This window comes from Physeter macrocephalus, chromosome 19, assembly GCF_002837175.3.
Source record: "Physeter macrocephalus isolate SW-GA chromosome 19, ASM283717v5, whole genome shotgun sequence".
NCBI classification, from domain to species: Eukaryota; Metazoa; Chordata; class Mammalia; order Artiodactyla; family Physeteridae; genus Physeter; species Physeter macrocephalus.
Window position 1 is genome coordinate 76,540,682 of NC_041232.1, and position 24,081 is coordinate 76,564,762.

The window sequence follows — 24,081 nt, forward strand, 5'->3', positions numbered from 1 at the left end:
TCTGTCTGGCTTACTTCATACTTATTCTTCACTATTATGTGCTGTTCCCAGAGACAGAAACAGATGCCAAGAGGTAGAAACAGAGGATCTGAGTCTCATTGTTGACCAAGAAATCCAAAAAACAATCCCAGACAGACATAGAACCATATTACTGTTGAGGACCCAAATGATACCTTAAAATAAGACCCCTGTAAGTGGGATAACTTTAGTGAGTTTCTCTTCTTTGGGAAAAAAAATAAGTAAATAAAATAATTAAAATGGGGCATGCAAGTGGGAAAAAAAAACTTTTTCCATCAATGCCTTTCCATCAAAGACACATGTAAACAAATAATTTCAATGCCATACTTCACATAGCAGAAATCAGTATTTTGGGAAGAGGAAAAATAGAAAGGAAACAGAGAAGAGGAAAAATAGAAAGGCTGCATGTGACTGTCAAAGAATATTTTGAAAGGAGGTACCATTTCAGGTGGGTATACAAGTAAAGGTAGGAATTTGTTATTTGTAGGAAGGGGGAAGTCATTTTCTTGCTAATGCAAGAAAAATGATGTGCTCTATTGATATAATTAAGTACAAACGTTGTGCGTAATTTGAGGACTCCTTCACCTTTACAAATCATTTAAGTGACCCTACATTTCTAGGGGCTTCCATAACTTCTGAACCATGAAACCTGAGTGATTAACAGTTTGAAAGAATTAGTTTACATTTCCAAAGCAAGACAGTGGTTTTTATTTTCATTTGTCAACTTCCTCTATTAAAATGGACCCCAGCCTTTCAGAGATCACTTCATGGTTTTGCCCTTTTTCCTGCTGATCCATGTTGCCTCATACTGAATTTAAGGAGACTCAAGGTAGGTTAATTAAATTTGCTGAAGCTCTTTGCAAAGCCACATTGGGGGCAATTTAATTTTTTTTTTCTGTTTAGCTGGTTGAGAAAAGAAATTCAGGCACAACTGTATAAAATACTGTTTTAATTAGATCCAAAGAGAAATGTAGCCTTGGATTCTTATTAAAGTTCCTTAATTATGAAAATTAATTTTAAAAGACATAGTAACTTTGTTTTACAAAAGTGAACATGTTTGTGAAGTTACTTTGCACTGTCCATAAGAAAAAAGGTAATGAGTCAAATTTTGTTCCTTTCATTATTTTTGTCAGTAAACAAAGTCTCAAATCAAGACAGGGTAATTTTCAGGAACTCCTGAAAAAAAAAAATCAGACATAAATTCATATCTCAAAGTGCTAAAATTTTCCATAGCAAGAAAGGGGAGCCACCCACTATGTATCCAAATGAATTTCTGAAGAAATACTTGAGCATATTTAATATATATAGTTTGGTCTCTCTTTTCTAAAATGTATTTATTTTTAATAAAGTAAAAATCTCAGTAAAAAAATCAACAATAAATAAATTCAGTGCTAAATATTATAAACATCTCTCACATCTCTTCAGATGTCTAAGTAAATTATCATTGAAATTGTCTTTTCTCAATGAGATTGGTGAATGATTTCTGTGCTTTGGCCTGTGATACTCCTGTATGCACCATAGCCAGCTTAATTGTTTGAACAAAGTCAGTAACTTTGTCTTTGGTTTAAACATCCAATGTAATGCAGTATACAATCAGTATATAATACAGTATTATATACAGCTTGTATACATTCTGTATTATATACAGTATACAATCAGTATATTACAGAACTAGAAACACATTCAAATAGAGATGAGAGAGGGATAGATTTCGGAAAAATGTTTACACACTTACTTATACTAACATATTCTCTCTCTGCTCTCTCTTTCACAGACATACATACATTACAAATACATACATACCCTACTCTGTTTTCACTTTGCATACTCCAATTTGCATTGTGTGAATAGTGCTACAGTTTGAAGATTAGTTATACTTATTAAATTCACTGGATAGATATATAGATAGAAGTATAGATATAAATATAGATAAAGATGTAGACATAGATGTAGATGTATACATAAATATTGATTTCTTTGATTAGCTACTTGAATTTATCCATATAGATATAGTTTGAGATAATGAATTTCTATATTATTTCTCAGATATGAATTTTCCATACTTTCCAATAATTTTGTCCACTGTTTACTATTTATGGTTAAAATAAAATCTTGTCAAAATAAAGCATAAATAAAATATATTTCATTTCAAATTTCTATTAATTTTTGAAAATCAAGATTTGGCGTATAATTTAACAGACTACTTGGTGGAAAGAACATAGGCTTTGGAGCCATATCTAGACTGAATATATGCTTCTTCACTTAGAGCCCATGTAATGTAGAGAAAGTTGCTTAACAACTCTGGGATACAACATCCATATCTGTAAAAAAGAGGATAACTCATACTTATCTCACACTCTATAAATATGTTATTGTTTGACTCAGAACCACTATTCTCATGTTCTTATGTTTAATGCTTATGTTGAATATAAACATTTATAATTGTAGACATATATATATTTTTCTATCTACCTCTCAAATTCTTTTTCAATTCATTCAATGCTAAATTTCATTAGTGAATGATGAAACCATCATATTAAAACAGAGAGAAATATAAAAACACTGAGCTGAACTGTATGAGTTTTAAGTATTATTTTGATGTTTATATTTGTTTTACTGTTGGGGAGTGGGAAATTAATGAATATAGTCTGAGGAGAGATTGATAGCACATCATGGTAACACATATTTAAGTTTCTACCTCATCTTGTTTTCAGTATTAAAAAGGAGCAATGACCAAAAACAATTTCTTAAAGTGGTTTTCTTAATTGTTCACTGTTCATCATATCTATAAAATCTCCTCTAGGATTGAATTTATTACTTTGCCTTTGTGGATTAAATTTGCTTTGCTATATCTCCAATATTTCATCTTGTCTTTTAAACAGTTTGCTATCAAATTGTGGCCTAAGCTCACAGGGCATTATCTTCATGAGGAGAGTTCACCTCTGTAACACTGGAAAGTTTTGGAACTGAACTCAGGCAGGATGAGAAAGAGGCTTCAGGATTATGTATTAAATTCTAACGTATTTTCACAAAATAACTTGCCAAGTGTTCATAATTAGGATATCCTCTCATTGTTATTGGCTACATTATAAGAGACTATCTGGTATCAAGCTCAATGAAAACAATCATAACAATTTCTTTTCTGAAGTATATATATAGGTTAAAAATAATTTATTTTTTCTTATACATTAAAGTTGCATAAATCACTTAATCCAAGAGTTCCTTTCACACATTTTATGCAATTTTCTTATACTCAGACTTTTCCACTCATGTCAAGTTAAAGTTTCAAGTTGAACATATACACTGTTGACCTGAAACAAATAGACTGCCAGTTATTTCTCCAGCAAAGATGGGTTTATTTGGGATTAGCAGAGAGTCGCAATTCAGGGTCTGCAACCAGGGTGAACCACTTGTGTGTCCCTGCAGGGGAAGGGAAGGAGGTCATTTTACAGAGGGGAAAAGGAAGTTGGAGGGCTATGGTAAACAGAGTCCATTGCTTTTCATTGGCTGAATCCTTGCCAGGAAAGAAGGGTAGTCTTTCTTCATGTTGGGCTTGGCTGTTGTCACAGGACATGAGAGTTCCCCTTTCTGGTCTCCCAACACCGTTTAATTGAGGTTTCTGTGTATTAATTTTTACAATACTTTCCATACGCCAAAAGACAATGTCTATCTAAGTAATAGTTTTCTAAGAAATAAGAATAAACATCTTAAGCTAAGCTGGAAAAGTAATTAAAATTGAAACCAACACAAACTTTTTTCTCATTCTAAGATATTTCTGCTCAAAACTAGGCATGTCATTTTAAGGCAAAGCTATGTTGATATATATACAGAATATTTTGAACAATAGTTTGTAGTCATTTTGCCAGAATGGCAGTAATGCCATTGATCTAGTGAAAGAATTTTGTCTCATTTTTATAAATTCTTATCATTTATTTGCTTAATGTAGTGATAATCTGATGATATGAATATAGCCAATTAAAAGTCATCTTTTTTTTTAGATTTACCTTCATAAAAAGTGAAGAATATGTTTTGACATTTGTAAAAACTTCACTAGTATTTTGTGAGTGAAGCTAGCAAGAGGCAGAATTCTTTTTTGCTGAGTTATAATTGCATATAAAATAAATATAAATATGAAAAAGTAAGAGAATTCCAGAAATGCTGGAACTCTTGGAATATTCTTGGGTGTAAGCTTGTACAAACAATGCTGCTGTGTTTGAGGGGGTAAGGATTGCTTTAAAACCATTCCTTATTCAATTCCAGAAAGAAATATCTAGGGGAGTATATATGTTTTCACTTAATCTCCTTATGCTAAGTGCGTAAGAGAAGAAATAGTCAGTGTGGGCTGTTATGTGCTCAACACTCACAATGAATTAGTTTAAGATGCATTTTGAACTTTAAGAAATAAAAACGATAGCTACAACTCTATAGTAATATACTTTTTAACCATTTAAGTGGCATGCATTTTCAGTGCTAAACAGAAGGCCATAAAAATCAACACTAGTGTATTATTTATGCTTAGATATTAATTACTTGGGGATAGAAAATGTCATTATTTTTATACCAGCTAACCGAAGTGGAAAAATGAGTTAATTCTCACAAGCAGAAATCACATTTGCTTCAATTATGTGGATACTTTGGATGAATAAAACTTTTATGTTATAATTACTACATCTTTCAACTTTACTTCATGTCTTGTCACAACTTTAATATGTCAGTTCCAGTTCTACCAATGCTAGGGAATTTTTTTTTTCCTTAGCACAGTATGTTGTACTTTGCCAAGTATGTTCTAAAATTAAGTATGGAAATCTTAGGTATCAAAAGGCATTGGAAGAAATAGGATAACAGTTTCAAAGTTATCACAAGAAGGTGTAAATCGTGGTGACATATACAAATAAGCATCTTAAAGATAGTCTTTTTAAAATGGACTCTTTTAAAGGTCCTTGTTTAAAGTATCTAATGCAACCAGATCGAATTTTGGAAGTAAGCATCATCAGTTACTTGGTAGAACATGTGGTTTAAAGATTTCTTACACAAGGCACAATATTGCACAGCTTTACAAGGGCATAAATATAATTTAACACACAGTGATCTAAACTTTAACTTGATTTATGACTGCTGACAGCATCTAAGCACAAGAAATAAAGGCAACAAACTTTCCTCAGTCGTTGGAATGCTTAGTGTTAATTTTGTTTGCATGTAATTGTGTTTTTTTACCTTGTACCATAAAGAAGGTTTTCCTCCATTATTTTCGGTTTTCTCTGTATCACATTTCAAGGGCATTAGTATTTGAGGCACATTTTTGCTAATCCCCTTTTCCATGCTTGGCCCTATCTAGGACAAAGGACACATTTTCTCCCAAATCGTGGGAAACTAGTTTACATTGATGTCCAAGTGCTCTTGTATAAGATAAACGAGTTAGCATTAACTGTTCTATTTTTACTTATAACTTTAAAAATTGAGAGACTGGTTAAAAACAAAATTGTTATAAATGACTGTGATTTGGAGGAGAAAAATATATATATTAGAATATTCAGTATTCATTCAATAAGTATGCCTCAATTAATGACTGCATTACACAATAAATGTTAGTATATCAATCAGGTCACCAAAGAGAATTGCATTATTAACATTCATTAACTTTGTAACAGATAACTTAATTGTACAAATAACCCAAAGCTATGTAATTAGATGTGATTATATTCACATTTCTTTATGACAAAATGAACTTATAGTTCAAGTAACTGGTGCAAGTAAAAAGGAAAATGTGAAATGAGGTTATAAATCAACTATTAAATACTTATTCTCCTTTGCTACTGACTAGGTACAAAAGGATGTTTTACTTCTCTGTGTTTTAATAGCAATTTTCTATTAAGTAATTTTGTAAAATTGAGCCCAATAATAGTCCCTCTTTTCACATTATAGTCAAAATGTTCCCTCTTTTCTCATTATTTGGGAAAGGCAGGACTGTTTTCTTGTTGCTTTAATTATGTTTATATTATGTGTATATTCATGGGCTAAAATAAGGAAAATTTAAACATTAGTATGTACTGCCTTTTTTTCAATCGTTATTATAAATCTTCATTTCTTGCAGGGAGGGAGGAGTAGTCATTTATGGGTTAATAACTCCATCCTTGGACAAAGAGATGTTGAGAATGCCAGCATCTGATAAAGACTGATGAAAGCTTAACTCTTGGTTTCAGGTGAAGTACTTGTGCTCATCTAGTATTTATATCTGTACTTCAACATTCTGGAACAGGACATCCATATCAAAAAATAAAAAAAGTTTACTGGAAATACAATAATTAGTACACTCCTTTTTATATTTAGTGTGGCAGATAATTTTCTTTCCACTCAAAATTATGCACAATTTAGAATTTTCTATGCTTTAGGTTGAATAAAGAACTAGTTTGACAAATAAATTGAAATCATATGAATATCTTAACCCCGATTTATTAACTATGGTACAATTGGAAGTAATGACTAAAACTCTCTGACTCCTAAATCATTGAATGAGAGAAGCAAAATTTAGTAGTACAATCTATTCTAACATCATTTATTTTTGTGTTGTCCCCCATTACCTGTCTTTTTGTAATCCACAGCGTTGCTTGACATAGGTGAACTCACTCTCTTTCCAATATTTATTTGAGTATATTTTAAATTTCAAATCCACCTGGAGAGTCAGCCCAACTTTTATGACTGTCTCCCTTCCAGCAAGATCTCCCAGGTTCACCTTATTAAGAAGAGATAACGTGTACCGCAGGTCTCCAATATGCCTGGCCCTAGGCTACCATTCATCAGTTCTGCTTGTCTTTAAACACAGTTTTCCATATTTTTGGTTTTTCCATGTCATACTTATTAATTTTTCAACAAAGAGGTGAATGTTTGGAATGGCTACCAAGATATGTTTGTTTTAACACTCCATGGTAGTTCTAGAGACAAAAATTCCAAGGTTTGAAATCTAATTTTAGCCCTAATATTAGATAAGCAGTCTTAGGGTACTTTACTATTGTAACAGCCCTAAAAACATTTTATTTTAGAATTTTAAATTTTTTAATGAAAAATGATATATGTATGCAGAAAAATGCACATACTATAAGTATACAAATTAAATTTTTGCAAAATGAACACACCAGTGCAACCAGATAGAAATAAGAATTAAATCATTACCAACATCCAGAAGTCCCCTTCCATTCACTACTGACTCAAGGAGAGCTATTTTCCTGACTTCCAGCGGCATAAATATTTTTTACATACTTTTACTCCATGCTGTGTGATGCTCATCTAAATTTTTTCATGAAGTTGTAATCTTTCATTCTCTTTGTTAAATAGTATGTCATTTTGTGAGTAAACCACGATTTCTGTAGCACTGTATTTATCCAGTTTTCAGATATTATGAATTATACATTTATAAGCATATACATTTCTCTTGGGTACATACCTAGGAATGGAATTGTGTCATATGGTATTCATATATTTAGTTGTTTTTTAAAAATAGCTTTACAGTATTCCAAAGAGTGTGAGCATTGTATGGAAGTTCTTGTTACTCCAGATGTGTGTCAACACTTAGTATTTTCTGTCCTCTGACAAATGAAGTTGAGCACCTTTTCATTTTAGTGTCCCCTGAAATTTGAATTAATTGATCTGCCAGATCAACTTAGAGGGCTTGTCCTGGCTGCTTGTTTTTGGAAAACTTATTTCCTAAGATATTTGAAGCATTCTAACTCACTTCAAAAACTATTAAAATCCTACTGTTAATGTTGATTGTATCCATATCCAAAGATTTTGGCAAAGTTTAGTCTTTGTAGACATTTAGATAAGAGATTTTCTACTGAAACAATTCTTTTGGTGACATTAGAAGATCAATTATAATGTAAAACAGGGTCCACAGATTCTACAGGTCATCCTTGCTGGGCCTGGGTCATGTTCTGTGACTGGGCAAACAGATACTCTGGAGCTAGAGAGTTAGATGAGGGCTCTCATGGTATCTGAAAACTCATGGAAAGTTATATGAGGGTGGTAATGGGGAACTTAAGAAACGAATAATGCAATTGCAGATTGAAAATGACACTTCAAAAGTTTTTTTTCAATAAATAAAGAATAACTGAGTATTTCAATGTCAAGCGTTACTTGAATCATCTTTCATTATGTCTACTGATACTCGATAGAGTAACAGCAATGACTCAAGATCAACCAAATGCATATTCAATGGATGTACATACAGAATCAAAATTATAAAAAGCTATTGCTTTGATAATAGCAAATATCAAATGAAGATCTCTATTCACTGATAATAGAGATATTCATTTATAATATCTCTATTATCAATGAATATTCATTGATAATAAAAGTATAATCTGTGTTTTAAGTGTATTTTTTTCTTTTGTGCACTTGAATGGCAATTAAGGACTACCATTTGGCAGGTAAAAAGAAGCAGGGCTACTTGTTTTCATGAATTGCATAATCATTCTTTCTCTTCTGAATTCCACATTTTAGTACATGCAAGGAGAATGAAACAAACAAACACAGAAACTTTTCTTTCAGAATTGATTTAGTAAAATCTTGAAAGGTAGAGTAAAGATGGTGGCCTAGGAAGACGTGGAGTTAGCATCTCCCCACAACTAGGGTTCCTGGCGGCTGCTGGTGGGGAACTCTGACACCCAAGGAGATGGGAGGAACCCCAAAGTGAACCGGTAGGATGTAGGGGGACTGAGCGGGGAGGAGAAGTGGAGGCCAGACAAGATTGGTGCCCCTGAGGCCAGGGAGATCAGGAGAGGCAGGCGGGAGGGACTCTCCAGGAAAAGCGGGAGAGGAGCAGAGGGTGATTGCCTGGCCCACTCAGTCTGGGGAGCCTGCTGAGCTCCCAAGCCAGTACCCCCCCCTCCAAAGCCCCATCCAGGCCACGTGGGTCCTGGGTGCATAGGAGGGAGGCTGGGAGATCAGGAGAGGCAAGTTGGAGGGGCCCTCTGGGAGGAGCACAAGAGGAGTGGAGGGCGATTGCCCCGCCCACTCAGGCCCAGGGAACCTGCTGGGCTCCCAGACTGATCCCTTGTCCTCCAAAGCCCCCTCCAGGCCCTGTAGGTCCTTGGGGGCATAGGAGGGAGGCTGGGGAGATCAGGAGAGGCAGGTGGGAGGGGCCCTCCCAAACTGGAGGAGCAGGAGAGAAGAGGAGGGCGTTTACCCTGCCCACTCGAGCCCAGGAAGCCTGCTGGGCCCCCAGGTGAGGTCCCCTGCCCTCTGAGACCAGGGGTGGGGGGCACACCTGGGTCCCTTCTGTTCCTTGAGCCTAAGCCCCACCGCCCACAGCTCCCAGGGCCTTTTCCAGCCCTGCAGGGTCCTAAGAATTGGCCCCGCCCACTGCTCAAACCTCACCCTTGCTTAGTCCCCGACCTCCACAGCCAAGGCCTTTTCCCCACGTTTTTTTTTTTTTTTCTTCTTTTCCGTCCTCCTCTTTTTTACTATTGTGGTACTGATGTACATTCCAGTTGATTCATCTATATTTTAATTTTTATATTCTTCCTAATATATCTGTTAGTTTCCTAGTCTAATTTTATTTTTACTTTGTTCTGCTTTTTTAAATTTTTTGCCACCCCAGGCAGCTTGTGGGATCTTGGTTCATGAGCCCGGGGTCGGGCCGAAGCTCCAGAGGTGGGAGCTCTGAGTCCAAACAATCGGACAAACAGAGAACCTCAGACCCCAGAGAACATTCATCAGCGTGAAGTCTCAGAGTTCCTCATCTCAGCACCAAGACCCAGCTCTACCCAATAGCCTACAAACTCCAGTGTTGGAAGCTTCAGGCCAAACAACTACCAGTAAGACAGGAACACAATGCCACTCTTAAAAACAATTAAAAAAAAATGAGACGACAAAAAAATATGTCCCAGATGAAGGAGCAAGGCAAAAACCTACAAGACCAAATAAATGAAGAGGAAATAGGCAATCTACAGGAAAAAGAATTCAGAGTAATGATAGTAAAGATGATCCAGAATTTTGGAAATAAAATGGAGGCACGGATTGAGAAAATACAAGAAATGTTTAACAAAGATCTAGAAGAACTAAAGAACAAACAGAGATGAGCAACACAATAACTGAAATGAAAAATACACTAGAAGGAATGAATAACAGAATAACGGAGGCAGAAGAACGAATAAGTGAGCTGGAAGACAAAGTGGTGGAAATAACTGCCGAGGAGCAGAATAAAGAAAAAAGAATGAAAAGAATTGAAGACAATCTCAGAGACCTCTGGGACAACACTAAACACACCAACATTCGAATTATAGGAGTCCCAGAAGAAGAAGAGAAAACGAAAGGGTCTGAGAAAATATTTGAAGAGATTATAGTTGAAAACTTCCCTAACATGGGAAATGAAATAGTCACCCAAGTCCAGGAAGCACAGAGTCCCATACAGAATAAACCCTAGAAAAAACACACCAAGACACATATTAATCAAACTAACAAAAATTAAATTCAAAGAAAAAAAGATTAAAAGCAGCAAGGGAAAAACGAAAAATACCATACACAGGAATCCCAATAAGGTTATCAGCTGATTTTTCAGCAGAAACTCTGTAGGCCAGAAGAGAGTGGCAGAATATACTTAAAGTAATGAAAGAGGAAAACCTACAACCAAGATTACTCTACCCAGCAAGGATCTCATTCAGATTCAATGGAGAAGTCAAAAGCTTTTCAGACAAGCAAAAGCTAAGAGAATTCAGCACACCAAACCAGCTTTACAACAAATGCTAAGGAAACTTCTCTAAGCAGGAAACACAAGAGAAGAAAAAGACCCACAAAAACAAACCCAAAACAATTAAGAAAATGGTAATAGGGACATACATATTGATAATAACCTTGAATGTAAATGGATTAAATGCCCCAAACAAAAGACACAGACTGGCTGAATGTATACAAAAACAAGACCCATATATATTCTGTCTACAAGAGACCCACTTCAGACTTAGGGACACATACAGACTGAAAGTGAGGGGATGGAAAAAGATATTCCATGCAAATGGAAAACAAAAGAAAGCTGGAGTACCAATACTCATATCAGATAAAATAGACTTAAAATAAAGACTGTTACAAGAAATAAGGGGGGGACACTACATAATGATAAAAAGATGAATCTAAGAAGATAGAACAATTATAAATGTTTATGCACCCAACATAGGAGCACCTCAATACATAAGGCAAATGCTAACAACCATGAAAGGGAAAATTGACAATAACACAATAATAGTAACACCTCACTTATACCAATGGCCGAAGCTTTAAATAACACAATAGACCAGATAGATTTAATTGATATTTATAGGACATTCCATTGAAAAACAGCAGAATACACTTTCTTCTCGAGTGCACATGGAACATTCTCCAGGATAGATCACATTTTTGGTCACAAATCAAGACTTGGAAAATTTAAGAAAATTGAAATTGTATCAAATATCTTTTCTGACCATAACGCTATGAGATTGGAAATCAATTACAGGAAAAAAATGTAAATAACACAAATGTATGGAGGCTAAACAGTGCACTACTAAATAACCAAGAGATCACTGAAGAAATCAAAGAAGAAATCAAAAAATACATAGAAACAAATGACAACGAAAACATGACAACCCAAAACCTATGGAATGCAGCAAAAGCAGTTCTAAGAAGGAAGTTTATAGCAATACAATCTCACCTCAAGAAACAAGAAAAATCATATAATCTAACCCTACACTTAAAACAACTAGAAAAAGAAGAGGAAGGAAAACTCAGTCAGTAGAAGGAAAGAAATCATAAAAATCAGAGCAGAAATAAATGAAATAGAAATGAAGGAAAACAATAGTAAAGATCAATAAGACTAAAAGCTGGTTCTTTGAGAAGATAAACAAAATTGATAAACCCTCAGCCAGGCTCGTCAAGAAAAATAGGAAGAGGATGCAAATCAATAAAATTAGAAATGAAAAAGGAGAAATCACACAGAAATACAAAGGAGTATAAGAGACTACTACCAACAACTATATGCCAATAAAATGGACAACCATGAAGAAATGGACAAATTCTTGGAAAGGTACAATTTTCCAAGACTGAACCAGGAAGAATTAGAAAATATAAACAGACCTATCATAAATAATGAAATTGAAATTGTAATTAAAAACCTTCCAACAAACAAAAGTCCAGGACCAGATGGCTGCACAGACGAATTCTATCAAACATTTAGAGAAGAGCTAACACTGATCCTTCTCAAACTCTTCCAAAAAATTGCAAATTCATTCTACAAAGCCACCATCACCCTAATTCCAAAACCAGAAAAAGATATCACAACAAAAGAAAATTATAGACCAATATCGCTGATGAATTTAGATGCAAAAGTCTTGAACAAAATACTAGCAAACAGAATCCAATAGCACATTAAAAGGATCATACACCATGATCAAGTGGGATTTTTTCCAGGGATGCAAGGATTCTTCAAAATATAAAAATCAATCAATATGATACACCACATTAACAAATTAAGGAGCAAAAACCATATGATCATCCCAATAGATGCAGAAAAAGCATTTGACAAAATTCAACACCCATTTATGGTAAAAACTCTCCAGAATATGGGCATAGAGGGAGCCTACCTCAACATAATGAAGCCCATATATGACTAACGCACAGCAAGCATCATACTCAATGGTGAAAAACTGAAAGCATTTCCACTAAGGTCAGGAACAAGACAAGGATGTCCACTCTCACCACTCTTATTCAACATAGTTTTAAAGTCCTAGCCACAGCAGTCAGAGAAGAAAAAGAAATAAAAGGAATACAAATTGGAAAAGAAGAAGTAAAACTGTCACTGTTTGCAGATGACCTGATACTATACATAAAAAATCCTAAAGATGTCACCAGAAACCTACTAGAATTCTTAATCAATGAATTTGGTAAGGTTGCAGGATACAAAATTAATGCACAGAAATCTCTTGCATTCCTATACACCAACAACGAAAAATGAGAAAGGGAAATTAAGGAAACAATTCCATTTACCATTGCAACAAAAAGAATAAAATACCTAGGAATAAACCTGCCTAAGGAGGTGAAAGACTTGTACTCAGAAAACTATAAAACACTGATCAAAAAAAATCAAAGATGACATAAACAGATGGAAAAATATACCATGTTCTTAGATTGGAAGAATCAATATTGTGAAAATGACTATACTGCCTAAAGCAATCTACAGATTCAGTGCAATCCCTATCTAACTACCAATGGCATTCTTTACAGAATTAAAACAAAAAATTGTACAATTCATATGGAAATACAAAAGACCCCGAATAGCCAAAGTAATCTTGAGAAAGAAAAACGGAGTTGGAGGAATTGGCTCCCTGACTTCAAACTATACCACAAAGCTACAGTAATCAAGACAGTATGGTACTGGTACAAAAACGGAAATATAGATCAGTGGTACAGGATAGGATGCTCAGAGGTAAACTCACACACATATGGACACCTAATTTATGACAAAGGAGGCAAGAACATACAATGGAGAAAAGACAGCCTCTTCAATAAGTGGTGCTGGGAAAACTGGACAGCTACATGTAAAAGAATGAAATTAGGCCACTACCTAACATCATACACAAAAATAAACTCCAAATGGATTAAAGACTTAAATGTAAGACCAGACACTATAAAACTCTTAGAGGAAAACACAGGAAAAATACTCTTTGACATAAACCACAGCAAGATCTTTTTTGACCCACCTCCTAGAGTAACAGAAATAAAAACAAAAATAAACAAATGGGACTTAATTAAATTTAAAAGCTTTTGCACAGCAAAGGAAACCATAAACGAGAAAAAAAGACAGCCCACAGAATGGGAGAAAATATTTGCAAATGAAATAGCAAAGGATTAATCTCCAGAATATACAGACAGCTCATGGAACTTGGTATCAAAAAACAAACAATCCAGTTAAAAAATGGGCAGAAGACCTAAATAGACATTTCACCAAGGAAGACATACAAATGGCCAAGAGGCACGTGAAAAAATGCTCAACATCACTGATTATTAGAGAAATGCAAATCAAAACTATAATGAGGTATCACCTCACACCAGTCAGAATGGCCATTATCAAAACATCTAGAAACAATAAATGCTGGAAAGGGTGTGGTGAGAAGGGGACCCTCCTGCACTGTTGGTGGGAATGTAAATTGATACAACCACTATAGAAAACAGTATGGAGGTTCCTTAACAAACTATACATAGAACTACCATATGACCCAGCAATCCCACTATTGGGCATATACCCTGAGAAAACCATAATTCAAAAAGAGTCATATACCACAATGTTCATTGCAGCTCTATTTACAATAGCCAGGACATGGAAGCAACCTAAATGTCCATCAACAGAGGAATGGATAAAGAAGCTGTGACACATATATACAATGGAATATTACTCAGCCATAAAAAGAAATGAAATTGAGTTATTTGTAGTGAGATGGATGGACCTAGAGTCTGTCATACAGAGTGAAGTAAGTCAGAATGAGAAAAACAAATACCGTATGCTAACGCATATATATGGAATCGAAAAAAAAATGATACTGATGAACCTAGTTGCAGGGCAGGAATAAAGAGGTAGACATAGAAAATGGACTTGAGGACATGGGGTGGGAGGGCAAAGCTGGGGTGAAGTGAGAGTAGCATCGACATATATACACTACTGAATGTAAACTAGTTGGCTGCTGGGAAGTGGCAGCATAGCACAGGGAGATCGGCTCAGTGCTTTGCGATGACCTAGAGGTGTCGGATAGGAAGGAGGGAAGGGAGGCTCAAGAGGGAGGGGATATGGGGACACGTACATGCATATGGCTGGTTCGCTTTGTTGTGCAACAGAAAGTAAAACAGTATTGTGAAGCAATTATACTCCAATAAAGATCTATTTTAAAAAATCTTGTTATTTGGATGCTTCAGAATGGAGAAATGGTATGAGTAGTCCATTAATTTCATAGTGATTATATTTGTTTCATTTTGGGGTTTTCTGCTTCTAGTTTGTGTTTGTTGAGGACAACAAATAACCCACCAGTTTTTCATTATGTTAAGCCCCTGGGAAAGGAAAACCATTATTGCTTCTTTTTTTCTATTTCTTAATTTCCAAATTACTTTTTTTGCATTAATGGGAAATAGAGCTCAACTATATTCTGGATGAGTTTTATCATAACATACAATTTCATCTCGACCCATAACAAAAGAAACATGCACTGAGAGCTAAGTTACAGAATATAGCAGGGCTACTTATAGTGGCTTTTAAAAATACCTCTTCCATCATTCATATTTCTACAACCATTATCTTATCTCGGTTCCTCGTTAATTTTCATATTGTTTTAATAGAACACTTTACTACCTCAAACCTTTCCAGTTTCTCCAGCTACTAATCTGTTTGCTGCTTTGCTTCCAAATGGTTGTAGTGTTTTGTTGATTTAGTTTGCAGCATTTGAGTCTGAGAGATGTATCATAAGTATGTGCGTGAACAAGTTTATGTGCGTGAGCAAGTTAATCCTACTTTCCATGCACACTTTGTGGTTGCTTTATTAGAAGTAGTTTGGGGATGTTGGCATTTGTGGGGCTTGCTTTTTTATAGAAAGTATAAAAATCACCAGAATCAACCCCATTGGTTTTGACTAATTTCCCTTCACACAAGCTCCTGCTGCCCAATCTGACTATGAGTTTTGCCACTTCTTCCAGAAGTATGACTTCTTCTCTGTTTAGGAGCAATTCTTTCATACAAGGAGTAGTATTTTTTCAGGAGTAGTAGAAAGGGATTCATTCTAACTTGCTTTTGTTACTGAAAGCCCACCTGTGACGATTGAGGACAGGGACGGAGGAAAACAGCACCCTCTCTTTGTCCCACCATTCCCCACTTGCTTACCAATAGTTGACACTATCTATATGCACCATCCTGACCCTGTCAAACTATCATATTGGCTCATATGAGTCAGCAGCACAGGTTTGGCTTCCTGAAAAACAGCTCTGAACATGTTAGCGACCTCAGAAAACTTCAAGATTTATCTCGATTTCTCAGTCTGCTTTCAAGAATACTCCCTGTTTAAAGTCCATTTCAATCTCACCTGCAGTTATTCCTTCTCTCATGCTAAGCTCCAGCCAGATAAACCCTCTCGCCATCTCTTGAGGATCCTTTCTGTTTCTGCATCTCCAAGTCTTTGCTCTAATCTGATTTTGGCTTTAAGTATCTTTCCCTCACCATCTTCACTTATCCAAATTCTATGTCTCTTTCAACTTCAGAGGAACTGACATCTTCCTGTTCAAGTGTGTGTTGGTCTCCCCAGCTTCAAAGATTATCTTCTTTCAATTTGTTGAGCATATTTTTTTCCCACCCCACCATACTTTCTGTGTTCTCATAGAAGATTTGGATACACAAGTCTTGACCACAAGCACATTCCTTCCATTATTTCTAACAGCCTAGTTTCTTGCATGTTGTGGAATTCAACAAATATCACAGTATATTGTTTAAGATCTTCTTTTTTCACATTATGCTGTCTCTGAAATATGGATCATTATTTTTCAATCAATGACATCTTGCAGTCACAGTGGCTAAGGAATAAGTGTGAGCCAGTTGTCCTTGCTTATGCATGCAAGAACTCCATCAAAGCTGGTCATGTTTTCATCACTTCAATCAAGTTGTGTGCATTGTTGTCACTTTAAGTGTTGATTTTAATTGCCATTTAAATCTTCCAAAGGTTACAAATTGCTTTAGCACTGAAACAAGAAGTTATTGTGTTCAAAGAAAGGGAAAGAAAGAGAGCAGTGGGGCATCACATTGGTAATAGCGAAACAAATATTCTTCACGGGGGATAATGACAGCTATTCCATATTGTCCTGCAAAGCTACCTCCAGCTGCTTTATGGCAACTGAGAAAGGAGAATACCCACGAGCAGATAATGTTTAGCTATCGATACACATGGGAAATGATAACCAGTCCCATGCTAGGGAATCAAACTGAATAGAGTTAAAAATTACAAAATTCCTTTGAATAGATGAAAGAAACCTTAATGTAGTGAAAGGATTGTGTAACCAATTAATTTATTACATGGGCTTATTGTTAACGTATGCCAGATTTGAATTCACAAGGTTTTTTTTCTTAATTAGTGATTCATAAAGTAATGGCATATCTTATAATTGATGGCTTATTAAAATCAAAGGTGAAGGAATGTGTGCTAAAAGATTGAATGAAAACATGCAAGGATAAATGGTAAAATCTCATCTTGGTACTATAATTCTGAAATTATGTCCAGGACATAATTTGGGCTATACTTTCTCTGATTAGATAAAAGATAGGAAAATCAACATTTATTCGTACTAAATAACTCTTTTTCCCCACAAAGAAATCAAACTATTCTTTTTGAAATGTAGTTTGTTCAGTAACACACACACACACCCTCTGTGTGTGTACATATACATGAAATATGATTGTGGGTATATTTTGTCAATAATTGATTGTGCTGTTACTTTACAACATGAGATAGAGATGAGCCATTTTTTTCCCTTAATGTGAACATTTAGAAATCAGGAGATGTTCCTCTGTAGATGATGTACCTATTTTCATAGTGGCCCAATACATATAAAACATACTGCCCAAACTCCCCAATTCAATGCACTCTACCTGATAACTACAAAACATGCTGGTAACTCTATCACAACTAAAATACTCTTCCTGAAGAGACGAATGATAGAAAATGAAATTTACAAGTACATGCCTAGTTGACATATTTATAATAAAAATACATTTGTCGAGGGGTATCTTTGTTTAAAAAGTTGAACTAGACTTAGTTTTCCCCTAAAGCTGCAGCCCTATTGAGAGTTGCTTGAATGTTTTTCCACTCCCACTTGAATTTTAGAGATGTAACATTCTCCTTTCCCCCTGTTTAGTGCTAACATTTATGTTTTCCCTCTGAGCTTAGTACTAACTCCAAACTTGTGGGGAGGGACGAATCATGTATCACTTTACACATACAACCAAAACCAAAATCGTTTTAAAAGATCACTCTTGAGGTAACCTCTTTACAATTCATTAAAATTATTTTAGTGACTGAGGTAAGAAAGAAAATGCTAAAATGTGAAGAGTTTCAAAAAAGAAAAGCACAGTTAAATTCTCTGCATTTGAAATTTAAGAGAAATTTCAGGTAGGAGGCAGAGAGACGAAAGAGAAAAGAGAGATTGACAGGACACTTGGTTTGTGCCTTAAGGACATTTAACAACAGAGGCGTCTAATAAAAAGTTGGTTATGCTTCTACAGAACTTCCCTCTCCCTATCAGTGTTCACTCTTCCTTCCCCAGGCTCCCTTCTTCCTCCCTTCCCTTAAGCCACTCTCCATCTCAGCTACCTCAGTGATCCCCAGGAAATGCCATTTTCTACAGAGAAAGCTGAAGGGTTGTGTGTGTTTGGAAATGGAGGAACGTGGCTTGGATTCATATCTGGGTCTAAGGTGAAGAACTTTACATACGAGAGAACAGACAATCCATAAGCTAAACTGATTGCGTAGCAGTAGAAGAAAAGCTCCAGAATTCATCATGAGAATGTAAGCCTGTCTGCAGAAATCTTAGGGTAGGCACTGAACTTCTATTTGGTGTAGGATTCGAATGGTTCATGATGGTTGAGGTTAATAGATTGGAACTGAACTTACTTGAGTGTTAAAGGCAAAGAAAGAAAGCTCAAAAGACATCTTGGTTATATTTGCATGACAGGTGCAAAAAATCAGGCTGAACTGGCATAGCTATACCACCGATTTGTCTTTGCCTATATCAATCACCTTAGACAGAAGATTATCCGTGTAGAGATCAATTAAGCCAATCACATAAACTGACCAAAATTCTCATTACTTCTTTTGATAACTTGCAGTACAAGATGGGTATTTTTCGGGGCTTCCCTGGTGGCGCATTGGTTGCGCGTCCGCCTGCCGATGCAGGGGAACTGGGTTCGCGCCCCGGTCTGGGAGGATCCCTACATGCCGCGGAGCGGCTGGGCCCGTGAGCCATGGCCGCTGGGCCTGCGCGTCCGGAGCCTGTGCTCAGCGACACGAGAGGCCACGGCAGAGGGAGGCCCGCGTACCGCAAAAAAAAAAAAAAAAAAAAAGATGGGTATTTTTCAATAACTGAAAAAAGCTAAAATTATAACTCTTTGTCTGTTTCTGAAAATTTTGACCCCAACTATCTCTGCCTTGCTTTTAGCTGGCTTGGGTGGTACCTGATTTAGGATAATAAGTATGCAATTGTCACGTTAAAATTAGATACCAATTAAATCCAAACCTTCCCCATTTCTAATCATGAATTCTCTTCTCTGTTTTCAATCCTGTCACTTCCTGCTTTGCTCAAAACTTCACATATTTAAGGAATAAAATTTATTTTATAATTTTTCTGTAGTCTTGATTTTTAAGTATAGGGAAGAGAAAAAAATGTTACTTGGCCCTAATCAAGCATATGTCAATGTAAATGCATTTTTAGGGCACAGTGAAAAACATCCAATGAGATTCACATATTAAAATGAATGAATTCTCTCCAAGGTGGTAGTTTATTCAAAATATCTTAATTGACTTAAGATTGACTGACAGGATGGAGGAGCATCTGCTTGCTGGTGACTGAGGTTAATTTTAGAGTTCCATTATTCATGTAATCTCTCAGCATCATCATAAAACTTTGTCATAATTCTTGTGTTTGACTTCATATATGAAATTAGTGTCCTTGTTGGTAGTGAAGCACAGATGATACATTTTCTATTGTCCCCATAGTCCTCTGACTAATTTAGACTTAATATGCAGTGACTTATTTCCTAGTTTTTGAAAAATTGAATTAATTGCACGATTGGCCTTTTTCAGAATTCAGTGCTATTTTAAGTAACTTCTTTCTGATTTTAATACCAAATTCTTATTCAAAATTTAAAAAGACCACTATTTAAAGGAAACTATTAATGTTATTTGGAATGAAATTTAATGCCATAGGTTTCCTTAAGGAGCCAATTTACGTATTCTGGTTTCTATTAATACTATGCAGTCAGACTTAAATATGCTTGCATATTTCTTTCCAAAAATAATTCTGACTCCTGCCAAGCGGCCATAAGTTAACCTATTATCATTTACTCGTGTGTGTTTATTATACGTATATATGTATATATAGTGTGTGTGTGTTTATTATATGTATGTATGTATGTGTACTCTGCAGTCATCCCTGTAAGCATGCTGAGGTTCTATGTTTTTTCATTTTTTCTTCCATGGGTAAGTTAGGATAATTATAGCTTTGTCAAAGGGAGAATCGTATGAGAACTAGCAATACAGTGACCACAGTACGTAAATACGGTGTGTGTGTTGGCATTTTATATCAGACCAGACTTTGAACTGAGCTATTCCTCCCAGGGAAACAAAAAAGCATAAAATAGTTTTTCCTTCTTTGGAGGACATAACAGGTAATTACTTAAATTAGCAGCAAATGCAATATTTTAATAGCTCTGATGTATCTTCTTCATGATACCTTATCAGCATGTTGTTGCAATTTAGCCTTGAAAAATAAGTAGTAATGAAACTCATGATTGGAAAGAGACAAGGTGTTTTTTTTTTTGTTTTTTTTTTTTTTGCGGTACGCGGGCTTCTCACTGTTGTGGCCTCTCCCGTTGCGGAGCACAGGCTCTGGACGCGCAGGCTCAGCGGCCATGGCTCACAGGCCCAGCCGCTCCGCTGCATGTGGGATCCTCCCGGACCGGGGCACGAACCCGTGTCCCCTGCATCGGCAGGCGGACTCCCAACCACTGTGCCACCAGGGAAGCCCCAGAGACAGGTATTATTAAGAAGATATTGAAATGGGGTATGTCATTATAACCAGGTAACGTTACTGTGATGTGACTATAAGAGTAAAAAAAATAACAGTCTGGAAACTAAATACATACTAAGAAAACCCCTCTGTGTTAGCATGTTGATATAAAAGGTGACAATGTACATGTTTGCATATATAGTGCTAGAAAAAATAAGATAAAAACATAATACTTAGAAATAGTGCATTTAGTTTCCCTTTTAAAAATTAATTAATTAATTAATTAATTACTTTATTTTTGTTGTGTTGGGTCTTTGTTGCTGCACGCGGGCTTTCTTTCATTGCATCGAGGTGGGGCTACTCTTCGTTGCGGTGGGCCGGCTTCTCACTTCAGTGGCTTCTCTTGTTGCAGTGCACGGGCTCTAGGCGCGCAGGCTTCAGTAATTGTGGCTCGTGGGCTCTAGAGCACAGGTTCTGTAGTTGTGAGCACCGGCTTAGTTGCTCCGCGGCATGTGGGATCCCCCCGGACCGGGGCTCGAACCCATGTCCCCTGCATTGGCAGGCGGACTCCCAACCACTGCGGCACCAGGGAAGCCCCTAGTTTCCCTTTTAAATTTGAAAAATTGTCATCATTTTGATATAATTTGACAGAGAGTTTTGTTTTAACTGCTCTTTAGTTTGTCTTCTTTAAATAATTACTATAATGGAGAAATATTATAAAGTGTATACACAAAAAATAAGATAATAAAGCCAATAAGGTAAAAATCATAATATTCTCATTTCTAATGTGTTTTATGTATGCAGATTGGGTATACAGAATCTAAGATATATAAAGGAATATTGGCTCTTAGCATAACATGTAAAATATTTTATAGTAGTTTCACTTACACATGTAGACATCTTTAAAAAATAATTATTTAATAACTCTTTTGATTGATCTTAACCAAGAAACCAGGATTACCTCTTTTAAATATGTAAATATCCCCCTAAAAATATATGAATAAATTAATTAATTACCTTTAATAAAGATATTTCAGTATGTTTATTACAATTTGGAAACTTTTAAATGTATGGTACTCTAACTTATTAATAAATTAATCTTTCTGATCATTTTAATATTTCTTGAATAGCAATAATATATATTTCAATGTTATAAATTATATCTAGGTTTTAGATAATATACAAAACAGAAATCAGAAAATTGACATTTTCAGTAATATACATTGATAGAGAATGTTTTCATTGTTATTAAAGAAAAAGGAAAAACATTTTCATTAATTCAAGCATATTAATGAGAGATTAAATTTATTTCTATAATGCTGTCAACAGTTACTAGGTTTTTAACATGTTTTTACTGAGGTGAAATACATATAACATAAAATTTAACATTCTACTGTGTACAATTCAATGGCATTTGTTATTTTCACAATACTGTGCAACTACCTCCTCTATCTGATTTCAAAACATTTTATTATCCCCAAAGGAAATCCTACACCCATTAAGAAGTTTTACCCCATTCCTCCCTCCCCATAGCAGACTGACAACTACCAATCTGTCTTCTGTCTCTATGGATTTACCAGTTATGAATATTTCATATAGTACTTTGGTGGTTCCTCAAAAAGTTAAATATAGAGTCACCATATGACTCAGTAATTCCACTCCTAGTATATATTGAAAACAGATAGTCAAGCAAATACTTGCATAGACATGTTCATAGCAGCACTTTTTACAGCAACTAAAAGGTGGAAACAACCTAAATGTTCATCAGTGATTGAATGTATAAACCAATTGTGGGATGTACATACAATGGAATATTATTCTGCCTTAAAGAGGAATGAAATACTGATATATGCCACAACATAGATGAAACACTGAAAATATTATGAAAACACCATGCCACTTGAAAGAATCTACTACAAAAGCTCACATATCACATAGCTTTAAAAAAAAAACTATGGTAAGAATAGTTAACATGAGATCCAACAACACATTTTTAAGTGTACAATACAGTATTATTAATTATAGGCATAGTGTTGTACAGCACATTTCTAGAACTTAATCATATTGTGTAACTGAAGGTGTCAAAATATATCAAACTGTACATGTTAAATAAGTGTTATTTATTGTATGTCAATTATACAGATATGTGTGTAAGCATATATATATTTGTATGTCATTATTGGCATATAATAATCAACAAATATGCATTACACAAGGGGAAAAATAAAAACAAGATTCTCATGAAAATATAAACTGAATATGTGTCAAAGATTTTATTCAATTTATTAATTAATGAGGAAATTATTAAGATGTTAAAACAGATTCAAAATGCATTTGAGGAGCTGAATATTTATAAACAATTAATAAATGTTAAGTTTGCTGAGTCAGATTCAAAACTGGTTAATGTTCTGCACAGTCATAACTGTAAAATGTGGATATTTAGAGACAAAAATATTTGCATTTCCACTAGACAAAAATTTGTAAATTCACATTAGCCTTTACAGAGCTATGAAGTAGCCTAGTCAACAGTAAGTGAATCAGAGACACAGCCCAGAACAGCACCTAAAGAACCTCCAGTAATCTTTTGTCTATTTCCAAGTTTCTCGTAATTTTTCTACAAATAGATTTCTCTCTGTCTAATGTTTATATTGTAAAATGCTTCAATTCATAATTTGAAGCATTTGCTATAAACAAAAAAATAGAATTTTGAATAGGTTCAACAGAATTCTCAACAGTTGTTATTGTGTTTTTCTAAAATGTTGTCTAGTTCATTTCTCAGGGAATAATACATTTGCCCTTAAGGCATAAAACAAGAAAAATATGTTAATAGTCTTGATCAAAAACCCTAAGGTATAATGTAGATACATTGATAGGACCTATTAAATAATACCTTGTTTATTTATATTTAGATGAAATAATTCTTTGCTTTTACTTTCTTATATTATAAATCTTTAATTATGTTCATTTGCTTTCTGCTAATCACCTAAAGTTTAAAAATTAGCTCATTTCCCATCCAATATATATGTCAGCTACATTTTTCAGTATCAATGTAATACAGTCTATATCCTGCTGAAACTCATTTAGTATAACTGTGTATGCTTCACTTGTCTAGAATTCATCTGTGTATAACATTTCAAAGAAAATAGTTATGTGGTAAATTACTTTTTATCCTCAGATGAAATCAGTTTTTATAATAAGTAAAAATTTCATTTCCTCCAATTGTCATATGCTTTATTACTTCAAAAAATACAATTATGCATGAATGAAGAGGGAATTTAAATTAATTTGTGTATT

General features: G+C 35.0%; 1 pseudogene; it reads right to left on the reverse strand.

Moving 5' to 3' along the window:
- LOC102990683 (serine/threonine-protein phosphatase 2A 56 kDa regulatory subunit gamma isoform-like) overlaps window positions 1–16,155 on the reverse strand; it is a 28,916-nt pseudogene extending 12,761 nt beyond the window's left edge.
- Between the last annotated feature and the right edge of the window lie 7,926 nt (window positions 16,156–24,081).